Genomic DNA, 19,776 nt, shown 5'->3' with positions numbered 1-19,776 from the left:
TCCCCGGCCGGTCTGACCGGCTGGGCAGCCCTTCCTGGCCCGCCCGGCTGAGTCACGGCACTGGCCCCACCCACCCGCGCCCGCCGGGATCCGGGCCGGCGCCCGGCCGTGCCGACTCACACACACACTCGTGGCCCGCCTCCACTCCAGTGATGCCCATTTTACAGATGGAAACTGAGGCTCGGAGGAGCCGCGAGCATCCGGGCGGGGGAGGGAGAAGGGGGCCATACGCGTGTGAGCTGTGGTTATTGTAACCTGGTGGGCACAGAATCCGCTTCTTTCTAGAGGAGGGGGAGGGGCAGCAATGGTGGCTTCAGGCAAATCGCCTTCCCTCCCTGCCCTGGCCTGGGAGTCTTCCGTCCTCCATGCTGAGCAAGGCCCTTTGCCTCTCTGTCTTGGGGGTCTCTGTTCCCTCATTGGAAAATCAGGGATCATAATTCCTGTCCCCTAAGGTGGTGAGACAAAATGAGATACAAGAATGAGATATGAAAATGCTTTGGAAACTCTAGAGTATCTTTATGAAGTGCCGACCTAGCAGGAACACACAGTAGGAGCTTGACTAATCCTGGCTATCAGTTACTGAGGTCCTTTAATGTGCCAGGACGGACCCATGGCCTCCCTTGGTTCACCCTCAGCACGCAGAAGGGGACTCAGAGTGCCCAGACAGAAGTGGAGTCAGAGGGAGCCTAGATTCCCACCAAGGCCTCCCTGCCGCGTCTGCCTGCCTGGGCTCTCTCAACCCTCGGAGCAGGCCTCCGGGAGGCACTTACATGGTATCAGGGCAGCCTCTGTTCACACTCTGTGCCCCTCACCCCACTGGTCAGTGACCTTGAGGGCAGGGGCTGGCTTGATGCCTGGACACCAGATCTCCGGCAAATGCATGCCTTTCTGCACACCTGTTCCAGTGCCTGCTGTGTGCCTTGTGAGTCAGGCAGCTGGGTCTCTGGAGTTTGGAGAGCACATTAACACCAAAGGGAGCAGAGCCACAGGGAACTGCGCCTGGGAAGCCCCCAGGGCATCTGCAGACCACCACAGTCAGGCAGGCCTGTGTGGAACCCCTTGGCAGACATGCTTCCCTGTCATCTGTTGTCAGGAGGAGGACAATGCACAGAGGGTGTGAGGTGGAGAGAAAGACTGGTAAGGTGGAAGGGAAGATGGGGACAGCTCATTAAGCCACTGGGCTAGTCCCTCCCAGGCTGGCATTGTCCATGGGGACAGTCTTTTAGTAGGGCAATTGGGCAGTACATATCCATGTTGTAAATGATCAGATACTTGTGTTTGTGACCCAGCAATTCCATTTCTCGGTCTTTATCTTACATACCAAAGAGTAGAAAGATATGCATGCATTTAATGTTTATGGACAAGCTGTTCCCGAGAGCGAGATAGCACTGCAGTGGAAGCCAGGAGCGGTGGGCCGGAGGAGAGCAGGGGAAGGCCTTGGCTTTGTGTTTTACACATGGCCGCACTGTGGGAATCTTACAATAAGCATTCACTCATGTCTTGCTTTTGTTAAAAAGAAAGAAAGAAAGGAAAGGGCCCCTCATCACCACCACCCTGCCCCCATTCCACCAACCACTTTCTGATGACAAAGGCCACCTCCCAGGGGCTGCTCTGGGGAGCATGTGTGGTCAGTGCAAAGTCGCTGTCAAATCTCACGTGTGTGTGTGCATGTGGCCTCTCTATCAGCTGGTGTCAGGCAGTTCCCTTGACACTGAGCCCATCTGGAACCTTCTGGAGTTAGGTTGGGGACCAGACCTTTTAAATGTCTCTGCTTTCAGATGCAAAGATGAGGATTCTCTCTTTTTATCCTTGGAACAATACTGAGAGTTAGAGATTATGACCCCGTTTTACAGATGAGAAGATTGAGCTCGAGAAAGGTAAAGGCTTTTCAAAGATCATGCAACATGAATCAGTGGCAGAGGTGAGACCTGAATCCAGGCCTGTCTAACTGCGAAGGCTGCTCCTGACTTCTGAGTGTGGTGGGGGATGGGGGAGCCACAGCCCCCATGGCATGGGCATGCTTTCTGGGGCCTCTGAGGAGAAATGTTCCCACCTCTTTCTCCCCAGACAGTTTCCTGGCCGTGGCCCAGCCTTAGCTGCCCGAAGTTATTGCCACTTCTCTTCCTTATTGCCACAGGGCCAAAGTCCATTAGTTGGAGCCACCTGGTGCCCCTTGCCTCTGCCCCACCCCTCTGCACACTGGCCTGGGGTTCTGGAAAGCTCTAGTCACCTGTCCCCCACCAACTCATTGTGACACCCTGGCAGCTCACTGCCATTCCCTGGGCCTCAGTTTCCCCATCGGTCAAATGGGGATAATGATTTCCTTCCCTGCTTCCCAGATTTCTGAGGCATAAATGACTTGAGAGATATGAGAGTGGGCTGAAACCTAGCCAGAGACATACAAGTAGTAATTCTCTCTCTTCCTGGAACGTTTAACAACCAGGCGCGGCCCAGTGCGCTTAACCTGGAGGCTGGGTCTTCCCGGGCTGGGCTGGGCTGTTCAGCTGGGGAGGGGGCTTCAGGCTTCCAGTCCCTGTGAAACCCCTGTTCACCTTAAAAGAATTTTTTTTTCTAATTATAAGAACAGTCCCTCCATGTAAATAAAGCAATCGCACACAAACCCTGCCATATTCTATTCTAGGTGTCTATGTATGTGAACCTAAAACGAAAAGCCAACTGGTCATGCTGGTCTGAGATGAGCAGGTGATCAAAGGGGACTTCAGCGTGTTTACAATGACAAATGCTAGAGGGTGTGAATGGGGGCGTTTGTTATTCTTTGTAATTTTTTTTATCTTTTACATTTCTAAAAAAAAAAAAGCTCACTGTTGAAAACTTGGGGGAAAAATAGGAAAGCATAAAGAAGAAATCACGACTGCCCATTATCCTCCCTGCTCCCACAGACAAGCACCGTTCACATCTTGGAGGGGTTTTCTTATGTGCATGTATCATTTTCTCCTCCTCCTCTGAAACTCCTGGCACTTGGCTTTATTCTGCCACTTCTTCTCCTCCCTTGATCTCCTGCCCCCGCCTCAGCCCCCTCCATCCATCAAGGTCTTGGGTTTCCAGATCTTGGTCAGGTGATCTGTCCTAATATCCTGCTCATCCATGTGAATGACCCTCCGATACCCTCCCTTGAACTCCTCAGTGACCTTCATCATGACCCCAGCCATTCTTTCCAGGGCCATGCCTTGCAAGGTTCCCTCTGAAATCCCAACCTCAAGCATCCCACAAGGGCCTCTCCCTCAGCATGCCCCTCTTCTGACTCCCAATGCCTCATCCTCTCACTTCACGGAGGCCACGGCCCATTCTGTTTCCTTCCATTCAGGTAGCCGCCTCCTGGCCTCTCCGCCACTAAGCCTCCACCACAGGGCTGAGCATCTGAAGGCCAGCTCGGCTGTGCAGTAAGAGAGGAGAAGTGTAGGGACTTTGAATTGGACCAGGATGGTGGTTGCAGAGATGGAGAGAAGAGAGGAAATCTGAGATATGTGGTTCGTATGCACCTCTGCCTTCTTCCCTGTTACCATAGATGAAGTCCTCTTGCTCCCTTTTAAAGCTCAACTCACTCCTTATTGAGGGCTTTGCTTCTGCAATGACATCCTTTTTCTCCTGCATCCAGTGCTTCCCCTCCCATGGATCATTCCCATCAACACCTAAGCATACTGTACATCTCCATCTTAAAGCAATTATTAAAAACACTCCCTAGACTCTACCTGCCCTTTAGCCGCCACTCATTTTTCTGTGCCCCTTCCTACTTCCTCAAATCTCATCACTCTTAAACCTGCTCTCTTTGGGCTCCCACCCTCACCACTCCACTGAAACTGCTCTTGTCAAGGACACCAACATCTCCCATGTTGCTAAACCCAGTGGTCACTTTTCTGTTGTCATCTTAACCTCTCAGCAATAGCCAACCAAGAAGACTCGTCCATCCTGCTTAAAACATGCTCCTCTTGGTTCGGTGACCCCACACCCTTCAGGTTTTCCTCCTACCTCTATAACTGCTCATTCTTGATCTCTTTAGTTGATTTCCCTCTCTTGGACTTCGACCTCTAAGTCCGGTCGTCAACTACCCATTCTAAGGTCAAACCCTTGACCCTATCATCATCAACAACTATACTACCTCTAAGACCTCACATCTTAGCATCCTACTCCCTGACACCCACTTCCTTTCTTTCCAGCTCATTCACTCTAATAACTTCTTAACAATTCTTCAACTTCTTGAGATCTCCATCTCTTGACCCTTCATGATGGCATGCCTGAGAATTTAGGCAAAGGCCTCTTCTTCTCTCTACCTGCACCGTCTTTTTCAATGATCTCATCCAGTCCCTTGGCTTTCATACTTGCGCTACATCAATGGCTCCTACATATCTCTCCAGCTCTGACCTCTCACTAAGTGCCAAACTTGTGCATCCGACTACTTACTTCTCGTCTCTACTTGAATGCCTACCGGCCATCCAAACTTAATATACCCAAGAAGAGCTCTTAGTTCCACTCTCCTCAATTCATTCCTCCCCGAGTCTTTCTCATCTCAGTAAATGGCACTATTATCTACCTAGTTGCTCAAGCCAAAAGCCTAACAGCCATTCCTGATTCCTCCCTTTGTCTCATTCTCCAATTCTATCCATCTGTAAGTCCAGTCACTCTATCTCCAAAATACACCTAAAATCAAACAGCTTCTATCCATCTCCACTGTCACTCCCTTCACTCAGTAGCCTCCTAACTGGCCTCTCTACTTCCACCCCTACAATCTGTTTTATAAACAGCAGCCAGAGTGATCTTTCAAAAACATCAATCAGGTCATATCGACGCCTCCCTTCAATGGCCTGTATAGGGCTTCACCAGGCCTGCAATTTCCAACACACTCTGGCTCCCACCACCTTTCTGATAGCATGTCCTACCACTTTCCTCTCAGCTACTACACTTCAGCCACACTGCTGTTCTTTCTTTTCTTTCAATGCACCAAAGTGGTTTCCATCTTAGGATCTTTGCTCTTGCTGTTCCCTCTGCCTTCAATACTCTGTCCTCAAATCTGCAGTGAGCTTTGCTCTATTTCACAATCTAAATCAGTGCTGTCCAATAAAACTTTCTTTAATCATGGAAATGTTCTACATCTGCACTGTTCAATATGGTAGCCACTAGCCACATGTGGTTACTGAGCACTTGAAATGTGGCTGGTGTGACTGAGAAACTGAATTATTATTATTGTTATTATTATTATTTTGCTGAGGAAGATTAGCTCTGAGCTAACACTTGTTGTTAATATTCCTCTTTTTTCACTTGAGGAAGATTAGCTCTGAGCTAACTTCTGTGCCAATCTTCCTCCATTTTGTATGTGGGTCACCACCACAGCATGGCTGATGAGTGGTGTCAGTCCGCACCCAGGATCTGAACCTGTAAACCTGGGCTACTGAAGTGGAGTGTGCTGAACTTAACCACAACACCATGGGCCAGCCTGAGAAACTGAATTATTTAATTGAATTAAAATTTAAATTTAAGTAGGCATAGGCTAGTGGATGCCATATTGAACCATGAAAGTAAATTACCCCCAAGCCACTCTCTATTAAGTTATCTTGCTTTATTTTCTTCAAAGCACTTTTCTTGAGATGAAATAATCTTGTTCACTTATTTATCAATTTTCTACTTTTAGCTACAAGAATGTTGGCCTTATGAGAGCAGAGGCCTTAAGTATCTTACCTATAACTCACCACTCAGTACTCAGCATTTAGAAGAGTGTCAGGAGCATAGAAGGTGCTTGATACGTGTTTGTTAACTGATGAATAAAGCATCAAATCAGGGCCAGTCCCAGCAGCCTACTGGTTAAGTTCAGCATGCTCTGCTTCAGCAGCCTAGGTTCAGATCTCAGGTGTGGACCTCCACCACTAGTCTATTAGCAGCCATGCTGTGGTGGTGACTCACCTAAAAGAAAAAAGAGAGGAAGATTGGCAATGGATGTCAGCTCAGGGTGAATATTCCTCAGCAAAAAAGACGTATTAAATTAGTAGTTCTCAAAGTGTGGTCTCCAAGCCCCTGAGGGTCCCCAAGAGTTTTCAGAGGGTCTATGAAGTCAAACTGATTTTCATACTAGTACTAAGGCATTATTTTGCCTTCTTGACAGTAGAAAAGCAATGATGGGTGAAAACAACTGGCCCCTGAGCACAAAGCAAGGCAGTGGCCCCAGGCTGTACTTGTGGCCATTGCGTTCATCACTGCGATGCATGCACAGTAAAAGAAATAAATATACCAGTTTCCCTTAAGAATGACTTGACGAAACAGTAAAAATTATTAACTTTATTAAATCTCTACCCTTGAGTATACTTCTTTTCAATATTTTGACAGGATAGGGAGAATTCTGCTGGATGCCTAGGTACCATAGTTGTCTCAAGGAAAAGCTCTCCTGCGATTGTTTGAGTTGCAAGCTGAACTAGCTGCTTTTTTTTCCTGAACACCATTTCTACTTGAAAGAAGGATTGCAAGACACATGATGGTTATGCAAATGTGGGGGTTTTGCTGACATTTTCTCTAAAATGAAGGAAATGAGCCTGTCAATTCAGGGGAAAAAATTGACAGTATTTGCTGCCAATGATAAAATTTGAGCTTTTGAGTGAAAATGAGACTTTTGGAAAATTTGTATCCACTATTGTGAGCTTAATAGCTTCCCAATACTTAAAGACTTTCTGATAAGATCAGTAGTGACATTAATGAATATGATTTTTTAACGTAAAATGAAATGTGTCGACATTGGGAAGATCTGTATAATTCAGTGAACCAATGTTTTCCAAGTGACCAATATGTGATATTACAAAACCATGGGTGGATAAAGGATGCATTCAGAGTGTAATAGGCCACTGTATTTTAATTTAATAAAAAGTTCTTTGACGTGGTTTCATATTTCACACTGAAATGCAATTTTACAAAATTGTCATTTGTCAAGTTTTGGTATAGTACCAGAGATGAATATCCACAATTATCTAAAAAGGCTTTAAAAATACTCCTTTTTCCAGTTATGTATCTTTATGAGGCTCAACCAAAAGCACATATCTCAACAGGTTGAATAAAGAAGCAGATATGGAAACCTAGCAGCCCTTTACTAAGCCAGATACTAAAGAGATTCGCAAAAATGTCAAACAATGCAATTCTTCTAATTTTTTTGATTTGGAAAATGTAGTTATTTTGCAATGAAAAAAGGTGTTATTTATGTTAACATTAATGGCCTTATTATTTTAAAATAAATAAATATATATTTAAAATTCTTAATTTTAATTTCTAATATGACAATTATCAGTAACGTAACCCACATAAACAAAAGCTCTTTAAGGTCTTCAATTTTGTAAAAAGGTCAAAAAAGTTTGGGCAACACTGCTATAGATAAATAACAAAGTTAATCAGCCCCTAATACCTCGGTGCATTGGTGGAAGGAACACAAAACAATTATAAATAAGCCACCCCGTCTGGAAAAGGAGAGGAGGGGAAATAACACCCCACGGTCCTTGGTGTGTCTGTGTGCCACAGGTCAAGAAGAGCCAGGATTCCCTGCTTTCGTAGAGTGAGGCACGTCTGGCTGCTCTGCCATTTTGGGCAGTCTCCCCTCTCTGTCGTCACTCTGTGGCCGCATCTTAGAAGGATTTTGAGGATTTCCTCTTGGTATTGTTTGGAGCCAAGACATTGCCTTCAGGGTTGATCAGTTGCAGGCTTCTATGTGCCAGGATTGGGGTTTCTGTGGCAAAACCACTCCCTTGAAAGATGTACACATTTTCTGACTATTCACATTTGGATCACTCTGTAGGCTAATAAACGAGTCAGAAGAATTGTGAGTTGTGGTCCCTGCATCTAGGCCTTCATCTTGGTATGCCAGGGGAAGGGAAGGAGTCTCTCTCAGTAACAGGACCTCCCAGTCCTTGGCTCAGGGCCTCCTTCTTTGCCTCTGCCTTGGAGCAATCATGAACACGAGGCATGGGGGAGAGGCACAGCTGGCTGCCCCTGACCACTAGGCTGCATCCCAGTGGCAGGTTCTTCACATAGGGTAGCTCTTCTCTCCGGGAGACAGGTAGGAAGTGCTTGGGAGGGGCTGTGTTTCCTGCCTCCCTGCCTTTGTTCCCACTCACTTTAGCTTTGACATAAAGAGATGAGCTTTTTCAAGCCTGCAAAGCATGTGACCATCAGACTGCAGTAGCTTGGATTGCTGGCTACAGTCTGTCTTAGCAAAGCTGTGGGCACACGAGCTCTGGGGCCAGGCTGCCTGGATTCAAGTCACAGCTGTGTCCCTGTTTAGCTTCGTGACCTTGGGCAAATCGTTCTGTGCCTCAGTTCCTCAAATGTAAAATGGGGAGTAACAATGGTGTTCCCTTCTTTGTGTTACTGTGAAGATTAAATGAATTAATAGGCATAGAGCAGTTAGCATAGAACCTGGCACACGATGAGTGCCTCAGAAATGTTAGCTTTTATTGTTTATTATTCTCTCTGCAAAATTTATCTCTTTGACTCTGAATGGAGGCTTGGGAAAATAGCCATCACATGCAACCTCCGGACGTATTTCTACCAAGCCCCCTAAAGCTCCCACCTATGTTAGGTACATAGTCTGAGCTTCAGGAGGCCCTGGCTGTGCAGCCTCATCACAGGGAATGCTGACCTCCCAGCCTGGGATGGGGAAGTCCTCATCATTCTATACCCGCCTCAACTCAGCCAATTCCCGGTGTGAGGGACATTCCTGGCAACACCCCACTTCCTGTATCAGTCAGAGCTTCTTCAATTACAGGTGACAGAATCCCAACAGAAATGGACTTTGGGGACGGGAGAAGGAACTTGTTGGATTACATTACGGGAAAGTTCAGGGGCTTTAGACATGGTTAGATCCCGGCACTAAAATGATGTCATCTTGTGTGTCCAAATGGTGTCTCTGTCTCTCACCCTTTCTCCATTTCTCAGCTCTCTGCCTCTGTGTTGCTTTCAATATTAGGCAGTCTCTGTCTACATGGTGGGAAATCCATGCTTACAACTTCCCAGCTTAGGAACCTCAGAAGAAAGAAGAAAGCAGCCTCTCCTCTCCTGGAATTCCAGAAAAGCTTGGAATTGCCTTTAATTTCTTCAGCTCCAGCTATGTTCTTTAGCCTTGTGACATTCCAGAGTGATGTCACATGTGGCCTCAGAGGAGTGAAACTGCACAGCCAGGGAGGGGAGGAAAGGATTGATATTTATCAACTCTCTGTTCTGTAGCAGGCATTTTGTATCTTCACATGGTGAAGACTGTCCCCTTTTGGGAAGGAAACTAAATCTCCTGGTCGCCTCTACCTCCCTCCAAGCTGGGGGGGTGGGGGTGGGGGGCGGAGAGAGTGGCCTTTTTTTGTGTCCACAGTCCACCCTCTGCTGTTGCCCTTGATCCCATCCCTCTTTCTTCCTAGAGACAAAACACCATCAAATATCTTCCTCTTGCTCTTATATTGTCACTCTCTCCCTCTCTGTTCTCTTCTGAGCCTCCAAACATGCTTAAGTCTCTCCGACTGAAAAAACAAACCTCCTCCCCTTCTCAGGAGAGCGTTGTCTACCATCTCTACACCTCATCCACCTTTCACTCACATCTCAACTAAATGAAATCAGTTTTCTATTGTGCCGTCTTCTGAAATCGCTCTCTCTAAATTACCAGTTACTTTCCACATGACAAATCCAGCCCTCGGCCAGCTTGACCCGTCTCACATGTCAGCTCGCCATGCTTTCTCTCCTCAAATTCTCACCCTACTTGGCTTCCATGATTTCGTTCGTTCCTGGTTCTCCCTCTCCCTCTTCTGGTTGCTCTTTTCCCTGCATTCACTGGTTAAAGGTTTATGAGGAGGGAAAGCCACTTCCCCTTTCACTCACGTCTGTGGTTTCAAGTGCCATTTTTTCTTTGGTGATTCCTCATCTCCAGGGCCTGGGTCTGCCTATGGGGGTCAATTTCCATGCCCCTGCACAGAGCCTGACAGAGTAGCTGTCCATATCTAGTGAGCAAAGAAGGCATTTCCTCAAAGGCAGGTGCCTAAGGAATGGCAAAGCAGGGAACCGGATCCAGATCTGGAACCATATCCCAAGCCACTCGCAAAGGCAGACCCCCCCAAAAGAAAAGTTAAGCAGCATCTCCAACGTGAGTAAAGAGGAGGCAGTTATCCTGCCCTTACTGTATCCTTCTGATGGTGACTCAGGCCTCAGAACTCAATCCCACAGCGCTAGCAGTCTTCTCTCGTCACCCTCCACTCATGATGCCCTCTCTCTCATATTTGCCTGTGAGATAGCATGTTAGAGTGGAAAGGCCGTGATATCCGAATTCCAGATCAGGCTTTGTGGTCTGCTGTCTTTTGATCCGGCTGTGTGATCTCCAGAAAATCAGTGGCCATGTGTGGGTATGTTCATGAACTTCTTCGGTATGCAAGGAAGAGCCATGCTCAGATGACATTCAGTGATGGCGGCTATGATAAGGACACAGAGGAGGTGAGTTATTACGGGAAGCCATCTTAGCAGCCCCAAGCAGCTCCCTGGAGAACAGGAACAATGATCTGGTGACGTGCCCTGGGTGTGCTCCTAGCGCTTATGTCTCCCATACCAGACAGGCTCACGCAGGCGGGTGGCCTCCATCACATCTAGCTTGTTCACAGCAGCGTTTGGCTTGGGCCCAAATCCTGTGTCCAATCAACTGCAGGAAGGTGGCAGGGCTGGCCTCATTGGATTTATGTGACCTAGATCACAACGATTTCACGAAGCAAGATCAGCTCAGGTCTGCTGGCCTCAGGAGGGGGCTGAGGGAGTTGCAGGCACTCGGCTTCGTGGTTTTCGTGTCTTCCTCATTGTGGCTCGATTTCCTTCCTTCATTTGACAAATGAAGGGGTTGGACCAACTGATCTTCAAAAGTACTTCCAAATCTGACTTTCCAGGAATTTGTCATTATTATAGTTTGGCTACATATCAGCTCTAGCAAAATAGCCTATTACATCCCTGCTCGAAGGTTTTAAGTTGTGCTGTTTATCAGTCAGGGATCAGTCGCAGGAAATAGAAACCACTCTGATTATTTTATACCGAAGGGCATTTAATATAGGGAATGAGATATTTAAAAACATAGTGGGCAGGACGTGGAGGAGTGGGTTCTAGGATGAGCCCCCAGGAGTGACTCTCAGAACAAGACCGCAGAATAGCTGCCAACTCTGGCACAATCATGAAGGTGATGGATAGGAGGCCACTGCTAGAATTGTTGCACTGAGGAACACGCCGCGTGAAAAGACAACCCACAAAACGGGAGAAAATATTTGCAAATCATGTATTTGTCAAGGGACTTGTAACCAGAATATATAAAGAAGTCTTATAACTCAACGATAAAAAGACAAATAACCCAATTTAAAAATGAGCAAAGGATTTGAATAGATATATCTTTAAAGAAGAGATACAAATAACCAAGAAGTATATGAAAAGATGCTCAACATCACTAGCCATTGGGGAAATGCACATCAAAACCACAATGAGATACTATTTCATGCCCACTGGGATGGCCATAATGAAAAAGACAATAACAAGTCTTGGCAAGGATGTGGAGAAATTGGAACCCTTGTGTATTGCTGGTAGGTAAAATCTATAGCCTCTGTGGAAACAGGATAGTGGTTCCTCAAAAAATTAAACACTGGACAGCCACAGGTAAAAGAATGAAAATAGACCGTTCTTTTACACCATTCACAAAAATAAACTCAAAATGGATCAAAGACCTAAAGGTAAGACCTGAAACCATAAGGCTTCTAGAAGAAAATATAGGCAGTACACTCTTTGACATCAGTCTTAAAAGGATCTTTTCGGACACCATATCTTCTCAGACAAGGGAAACAATAGAAAGAATAAACAAATGGGACTTCCTCAGGGGGCCGGCCCATGGCTGAGCAGTTAAGTTAGCATGCTCCACTTTGGTGGCCCAGGGTTTCGCAGGTTCGAGTCCTGGGTGCAGACATGGCACTGCTCATTAAGCCTTGCTGAGGTGGCATCCCACATGCCACAGCTGGAGGGACCCACAACTAAGAATACACAACTATGTACCAAGGGGCTTTGGGGAGAAAAAGGAAAAATAAAATCTTCAAAAAAAAAAAAAAAAAAAGGATAAACAAATGGGACTTCATCAGACTAAAGAGCTTCTATAAAGCAAGGGAAAACAGGATCGAAACAAAAAAACAACCCATCAATTGGGAAAAAATATTTGAAAATCGTATATCCAAGAAAGGGTTTATCTCCATAATATATAAAGAACTCACACAGCTCAACAACAAAAAATCAAACACCCGATCAAAAAATGGGCAGGGGACATGAACAGACATTTCTCCCAAGAAGATATACGGATGGCCAATAGGCACATGAAAAGATGCTCATCATCACTGATCATCAGGGAAATGCAAATCAAAACTACACTAAGATATTACCTTACACCCATTAGAATGGCTAAAATAACCAAAACAAAAAGTAACAAATGTTGGAGAGGTTGTGGAGAAAAAGGAACCCTCATACACTGCTGGTGGGAATGCAAACTGGTGCAGCCACTATGGAAAACAGTATGGAGATTTCTCAAAAAGTTAAAAATAGAAATACCTTATGACCCAGCCATCCCACTACTGGGTATCTATCCTCAGAACCTGAAATCAGCAATTCCAAGAGTCCCAAGCACCCCTATGTTCATCGCAGCATTATTTACAATAGCCAAGACGTGGAACCAACCTAAGTGCCCAGCAACTGATGATTGGATAAAGAAGATATGGTATATATACACAATGGAATACTACTTAGCCATAAAAAAGGACTAAATCGTCCCATTCGCAACAACATGGATGGACCATGAGGGTGTTATGTTAAGTGAAATAAGCCAGACAGAGAAAGACGAACTCTATATGACTCCACTCATAAGTGGAAGTTAACATATAGACAAGGAGAACTGATCGGTGGTTACCAGGGGAAAGGGGGGAATGGGGGGAGGGCACAAAGGGTGAAGTGGTGTACCCACAACATGACTAACAATAACGTACAGCTGAAATTTCACAAGGTTGTAAACTATCATAATCTCAATAAAAAATTAAAAAAAATTAAACACAATTTCCATATGACCCAGCAATTCCACTTCTGGGGATATACACAAAAGAATTGAAAGCAGGGACTTGAACAGACATTTATGCACCAATATTCACAGCAGCATTGACACAATAGCCAAAAAGTGGAAACAACCTACATGTCCATTAACTGATGAATAGATAAATGAAATGTGGTATATCCATACCATATCCAATGAAATATTCAGCCATAAAAAGAAACGAAGTACTGATACATGCTACAACATGGATGAACCTTGAAAACCTCATGCCAAGTGACAGAAGGCAGACACAAAAGGCTACATATTGTATGATTTCACTTATGCAAAATATCCAGAATAGGCAAATTCACAGAGACAGAAAGTAGAGTAGTGGTTGCCTGGGCTGGGAGGAGGATGGAATTGGGAATAATGGCTAATAGGTTTCTTTGGAGGTGATGGGATTGTTCTAGAATTAGACGATGATAGTCACATAACTTTGTGAATATATTTAAAATGGTAATTTTAAGTTATGTGAATCATATCCCAATTAAAAAAAAAAGCAACATGGTTAAAACACACACACATCACTGTGGCTGCAATCTAAGCATCAGAAAGTCACCTCTGGAGCCAGCCCTGATGGCCTAGTGGCTAAAGGTCACCTTACTCCAAGTTGGCAACTTGGGCCAGTTCCTGGGTGTGGAACCATACCAGGCAGCTGTCAGTAGCCATGTTGTGGTGGTGGCTTACACAGAAGAACTAGAAGGACCTACAACTAGAATACACAACTATGTACTGGGACTCTGGGGAGGGAAAAAAAAAAGAGAGAGGAGGATTGGTAACAGATGTCAGCTCAGGGTGAATTTTTCCCAGCCAAAAAATAAATAAACTAAAAAATAAATCTCTCCGTTAAAAAAAAATTTAAAAACCCACCTTCACTGCTGCATCACTGCTTTTCAACCTCATGTAGCTAGTGATTGGACATTGGAATGCTGCTGAAGCAACCCAAGGTTGCCACAAACATGGAGCAACAACCACACAGCTGAGAGATGGCCTTGGCTTCACTTCCTTCTCCCCACTCATAAAAATCAATGCAATTTACAGACTCTAATTTGCATGCAGAATATTAACTGCAAGGGATTGTGGGAAATGCAGTGTTTAACTTTGCAGCCTCTACAGTACAAGGAAGAGATTGGAATGGATGCTGAGGGACAATTCACCGTATCTATGCCAGTTCATCCTTTGACCTTTTGGGGATCTAAACCCTCTCCCTAAAAGAAGAGATCCAAAAGCCATCTCTGGGTGATGTTCATTCTAGTTCAGTCACAATTCTACCTCAACAACCTGTACCCTAAGGACTAGATGATCAAGTTACCAACAATAACACACCTTATAAGACTAGGGAAAATATGGGAAGTGGGAAAGAAATGGGTTGTTACCTATAAATACATACACAATAGAGGGAGGAAAAATATGAAGTGCTAATATAGTCTTCATTTCTCAACTTTTCATGAATTAGTTATTTATATTCATTACTTTCTTTCTCTACTCTCATTCTAAGTTCATTTTCCCACAGCCAGTTATCTGGTGTGGGGACCCAATCTTCACTCCTAAAGGAACTGAGCCCTCGCTGGTCTAGCCTTTCAGAACTTTGACTCCTGAATACAGCAGTACTACAAGTGGCCCCAGAAGGTCCTTTAGGTTCTAGACATACCCCTTCCCGACCTCACTGAGCAACAGCAAACCTATCTCCCTTGATGATCAAGATCAATCACTCCACCTAACACAGTCGTCCCCTTTTAGGCTATTGGTTCAGTGGATGAGGAGCCCAAGTTGGCCAGAAAACTTCCAGTTCAATGGACTCATTGCTGTGTGCCCTTCTGGAAGTATTTCTCCTCTGGGTATTGAGATTCCTAAACTAACAAAGACCAAAGTCACAGGAAAAGAAGCAAAACTTTTGTGAGCGGGTTGTATATAGTGGTCACTGTTCCAGAACACATCATCCTATAAGACAAAACTTCAACTTCACAAGATGCTGTCTTCCAGCAGTGCCTTAAAAGAGTCTTTAGGAAGTCATTTGACTGTGCTCTTAGGCCTGCTGCCTCAGGATGATCCCCCGGGTCTGAGCCCATTGCCTCACCTGATGAGAGGCAGTGTTGTGTGGAATACTCCATGACGAAGAAGGCATCCAGTAAGTTCGCGGATACTAACAATGACAACAATCGTGATCATGATAATAATAAGTGAAAATGATACTAGCTAATACTTATAGCACTTACTATAGGCCCGGCACTGTTATATGTATTCATTTAATCCTCACAGTCCCAAATGAAGAAACTGAGAGAGAGGTGAAGTAATTTGCCCGAGATTGTAAGTTACTTAAACGGTGGAGTCAGAATTCCTAGCCAGGTTTTCTGGCTCTGGAGACTATCCTCTTAACCACTATACTTCTCAAAGTGAATGTATAATCAAATTTAGAATAATTGAGGGAGATGTCTTTGGTTTTATAATAATTCGGATTTTTCTCCTTTAAAATTTATTCTTTGTGAATATTTCAGGCACGCATGGGAAAAATGTATATCTCATATACGAGTGTCTTCCAGTGAGGACAAATCCCTATGTTCTCTATGATGGAAGGGATCTGATCTGTTATTAAGTGCCCAGCTGGTCCCCCCAGAGCATGGAGCAGGGCTCAGTAGTAAGCCAACATCAGCTTCTCAAAAGGAGAATAGCTATTGCCAAAAATCACATGGCTTGACTCCAAAATCTTAAGGCTCTGTGCTGTGACTCTCCTACGGAAGTTGGCCACGGTTTGTTTACAGTATCCTCATTTGACAATTTCCACACCACTGGATCTGCTGGGTCATAAAACCCAAACTGCTTACATTGCAGCCTGTACCAACTGGTGACCGTTCTCTTAACCTGGGCCCATCAAAGCTGGTAGCCTTATGGGTTACTTGGCAAACAGGTCAGTGAAGCATAACCAAATGTGGTATATCACATCCCAAATCAAAAGAGATCCATCAGATGCTCAGGATTTTTCTTAGTGGTCGGGGGTGTACAGGACAACGGCTCACCTTTCACTTTAGATAAACTGCTGTGCTCCAGACTACTGCTGTGGATCCCTAAAAACTTCACGGAGGTGGAAATGCCCTAATTTCCACAGAGGTTATCTCCTATCCTCTAGAATACATGCGTTTTACCAAGGCATTTAGATACCTGCTACTTCTTGCTTATTTGGTCCAAAAACACGTCACCACATGTAGAGTGATGTTCTGGGAAAGGTGAGATGATTAAAGTGACTGCAGAGGAGATTTCAGCAGAGCTGGAGAGGTGATACGCCCAGGTGTGGGACAGTAAGATGGACTGTTGACCCTGACAGGTGAAAGGAGCCTGCTTTGATGTTTTCTGCTCTTTGGGCTACAGAAGAAAGCATATTTCAGACTGATACTTGCATGGCTGCAGGTGCCAGGGCAGGTGTTGACTTGCTTCGTAAAGAGATTGTAACAGCTACAACTCAAGTACTGCACAGGGCAAACAAATCATTTACACGCAGATAAGATAGAGATCAGCGCTCCCAAATTTCTCAGTCTTTGATGGTGACGGTAATATCTGTCGTGCCCTCAGGGATGCACTGTCGCTTTTGGATTATGATCTGGTGGGGAAGGACAGTTCCAGGGACTTTCCTTTGCTCTTCCCACCACAATAGCTTTCACTCTGTGGGTCACTGTGAAGATTCTGCCAGCGGTCAAGTATGTCTGCTACAACTGTGCCTGCAGGAACGGAGAAGTAAGCGCAGGGTGAATATGCGAGCTAGACACAGGCCAAAATTCCTCTTAAATTACTTGACCCTCACGTATTAGTTGGCTAGGGCTGCATAACAAAATACCACAAACTGGGTGGCCTAAACAACACAAATTTATTATCTCACAGTTTTGGAGGCTGGAAGTCCGAGATCAAAGGGTTGGCAGGGTTGGTTCCTTCTGGGGGCTGTGAGGGAGAATCTGCCCCAGGCCTCTCTCCCGGCTTCTGGTGGTTTGCTGGCGATCTTTGGCATTCTTTGTCTTCTGCTGCATCATCCCCATCACTGCCTTTGTCTTCACATGGTGTTCTCTCTGCACTTGTGTCTCTGTGTCCAAACTTCCCCTTATCATACAGCACCAATCACACCGGGTTAGGGGCCCGCCCTACTCCAGTACAGTCTCATCTTACTTGAACCACATCTGCAACAACCCTATTTCCAAATAGGGTCACATTCTGAGGTATTGGGGGTTAGGATTCCAACATAGTGATTTTGGGGGACATAATTCAACCCATAACACCCCCATAAGCCTCTATTCTAACTAGTGGACCACAAAGACCTTTTAGGTCCCTTGGGATTACTGGTGGCTTAGGGCCGGTTTCTAAGTATTCCCTAAAAGCCTGGGTATTTCCATTTCCCTAAATAGATGAACATAGGTAAACGCCTTAAGATTCGTTTGTGGAAGACTAAAAGATGTCCAATTCACTTATGGTGATATTGCTGGGTGCTTCCTCCAGGGTACCCAGCACCCCTTTATTCAAGGGCCTTGGGTCTGAGAATTTAGCGAGTGTCCATAACTCTCCATTTTGGTGACTCAAACCAGGCTTCTCTTTGCCAGACCTGGAATTTTGCTTTGTTATACAAACCAGCTAGGACCTTAGTAGGTTCTATTTCATCACTCCAGCTCTGTTGCCGTGGTACAGTCTCTTGGCCGCTGCCACTCCAGGCTCCTGTCATCCCTACTGATATCAGGGATTGCATTTCAATGGCAGCATCTCTTAGGTTCACTCCCAGCCTACGGAGGATATACACTACAGCACTTTTCAAGATGAGGTGTTCCCCTTATCTATGTACTTTCCAATTCCTTAGTGAAAGGAATATCCTTTGAGCAATTTGGAGGACAAAATTAGATAAGTAGATCACACATATGATAAATCTGTCTCAACATTTCTATCTTCATATGTGTTTGGATTGTCTTTTAATGCTACACTAGGAATTTTTGGCATTTCAATTTCTTTGAGTGTAGACCACTGTTAAGTCCAGGTTTCATCCAACCAACCAGCTAAGAGCCTCTTAGCTGCTAATGCCAATATACTAAATCCAGAATCTCTAGAACTTCCACATTAATAAATTCAAACCAGATGAAAACAAAATCATGTTTTCTTCCTGGTCTAATACCTTTAGCATCCAGTCCACACACATTCCCAAGGTTTCTGCTGATTCAATTAGCAAAATCTTACAATTCTTCTGTAGCCTTCTCTCAGATCAGACTTTGCGTTTGCCTTCCAGAAGCGTACTGGGATCTGACTCTAGTTACAGATCTGTTGGCAATAATGGTTAGTGGGTGGGACATGGTAAGTACTGGCATTCCCTTTCAAGGCAACTACCCCAGGGTCTCCAAGTAAGAGGGAACCAGGCATCTCAGTGAGGAGAAAAAGGGCTTCTTTGCCCTGGTAAGAGAAGCTTAGTGGAGTCTGGGGGCTCAGAACACTAGGATTTATCCAAAACCACTCAAATGTCCTCATCTCTCACTTCAGGGTCCTACTCTTTCCCAGACAATGTCCTAATTTTCACATAAGAGACATGGTAAGGATATTAATTTAACTTACGTTGTAATTCAATAACCCAGAATCTCCATCTGATTTTCATGTATGTCAGCCTTATGGCTACAAGAGACAAAATCTTTTTGGGGCTCTCCCATACACGCCTTGAGCTGAAAATTTATTTTATCTTTTTTGCTGAGGAAGATTAGCTCTGAGCTATCATCTGTGCCAATCTTCCTCTATTTCATATGTGGGAACACCTCCACAGCATGGCCAGTGAGTGGAGGAGGTCTAGTGTCTGGGATCTGAACCCGTGAATCCAGGCCACCAAAGCAGAGTGCGAGGAACTTTCACCATTTGGCCACAGGGCCGGGCCCATTGAGCTGAAACTTCAAAACTCTTGAGCCTTTCATTTCCTTTCTTTAACCTCTTTAGCATAGCCACCATCATTTAAGTCCTCATTTCTTACATGATGGTCTATTGTGGCAGCCACTTGATCTGCCAAAGTCTTTCCTCCAAAAGACATGTCATTTCAGATGACCACAGACATAAGTAATCTTTGCCTACTAGTTTATCATTTCCCAATGGCAACTAGATCTTCACTTCCTTCAAGGCCAACTTAGTCATAACTAACCTAAGAGTTCCATCTTTGAGGGCTTATTGCCTATAACCACTTTTGGAACCAAATACTCTTACCAGTCAGGGTTCAGTAGTTGCCAGGAAACACAACCCTTCTACCTACTTTTAGAAAAGGATTCAATAAACGTAAATTAGATGCGTACCAGAATTGGAAAGCCTAGGCAAGTGGGCTCTAGGTCGGGCCTCCAGGAAAGATTCCCAGGTTGGTCTGTATGGGAGATGCTACCTCTCCCACTATCGTCAAGAGGAGAAATCAGGAGACCACCATAGCCTGACTACGAGAACAAATATCACTGTTATTTATCGGTCAGGAAGCCCTTCAACACTCACAAAACTACTGATGGATATTGGAATACCATTGAAGAGAAACCTAAGGTCTCTATATCCTCGCAGCAGCAACAGTCAAAGCAGCTGAAGATGACCCCTGAATCACTTCCTCCTTCCACATCTTGTTTGTGCATCTAATTGGCAAAACTTAAATTACATTCAGAACCTTGGTTTCAAGGAAGTTTAAGATATGTAGCTTT

The 19,776-nt window shown here is 45.0% G+C and overlaps 2 long non-coding RNA genes across 3 annotated transcripts; both read right to left on the bottom strand.

The window, feature by feature from the left end:
- Nucleotides 1-4,937: 4,937 nt before the first annotated feature.
- Nucleotides 4,938-17,736, bottom strand: LOC139079637 (uncharacterized). Of its 2 annotated transcripts, XR_011533417.1 has the most exons (3): nucleotides 16,977-17,736; nucleotides 16,265-16,818; nucleotides 4,938-5,913 (listed from the first exon to the last, which is right to left on the bottom strand). It is a non-coding gene; the product is annotated as an uncharacterized lncRNA (long non-coding RNA). The 2 variants fall into 2 exon arrangements; XR_011533416.1 differs by lacking the exon at nucleotides 4,938-5,913 and having other exon boundaries at nucleotides 11,259-16,818; nucleotides 16,977-17,134.
- Nucleotides 17,737-18,245: 509 nt separating this feature from the next.
- LOC139079638 (uncharacterized) lies at nucleotides 18,246-19,506 on the bottom strand. The gene is made up of 2 exons (XR_011533418.1): nucleotides 19,393-19,506; nucleotides 18,246-18,388 (listed from the first exon to the last, which is right to left on the bottom strand). It is a non-coding gene; the product is annotated as an uncharacterized lncRNA (long non-coding RNA).
- Between the last annotated feature and the right edge of the window lie 270 nt (nucleotides 19,507-19,776).

This window comes from Equus przewalskii, chromosome 2 (assembly GCF_037783145.1).
Source record: "Equus przewalskii isolate Varuska chromosome 2, EquPr2, whole genome shotgun sequence".
In the NCBI taxonomy this organism is placed as follows: domain Eukaryota; kingdom Metazoa; phylum Chordata; class Mammalia; order Perissodactyla; family Equidae; genus Equus; species Equus przewalskii.
The sequence above is the reverse complement of the archived record's forward strand: the minus strand, read 5'-3'. Positions and strand labels throughout refer to the sequence as shown.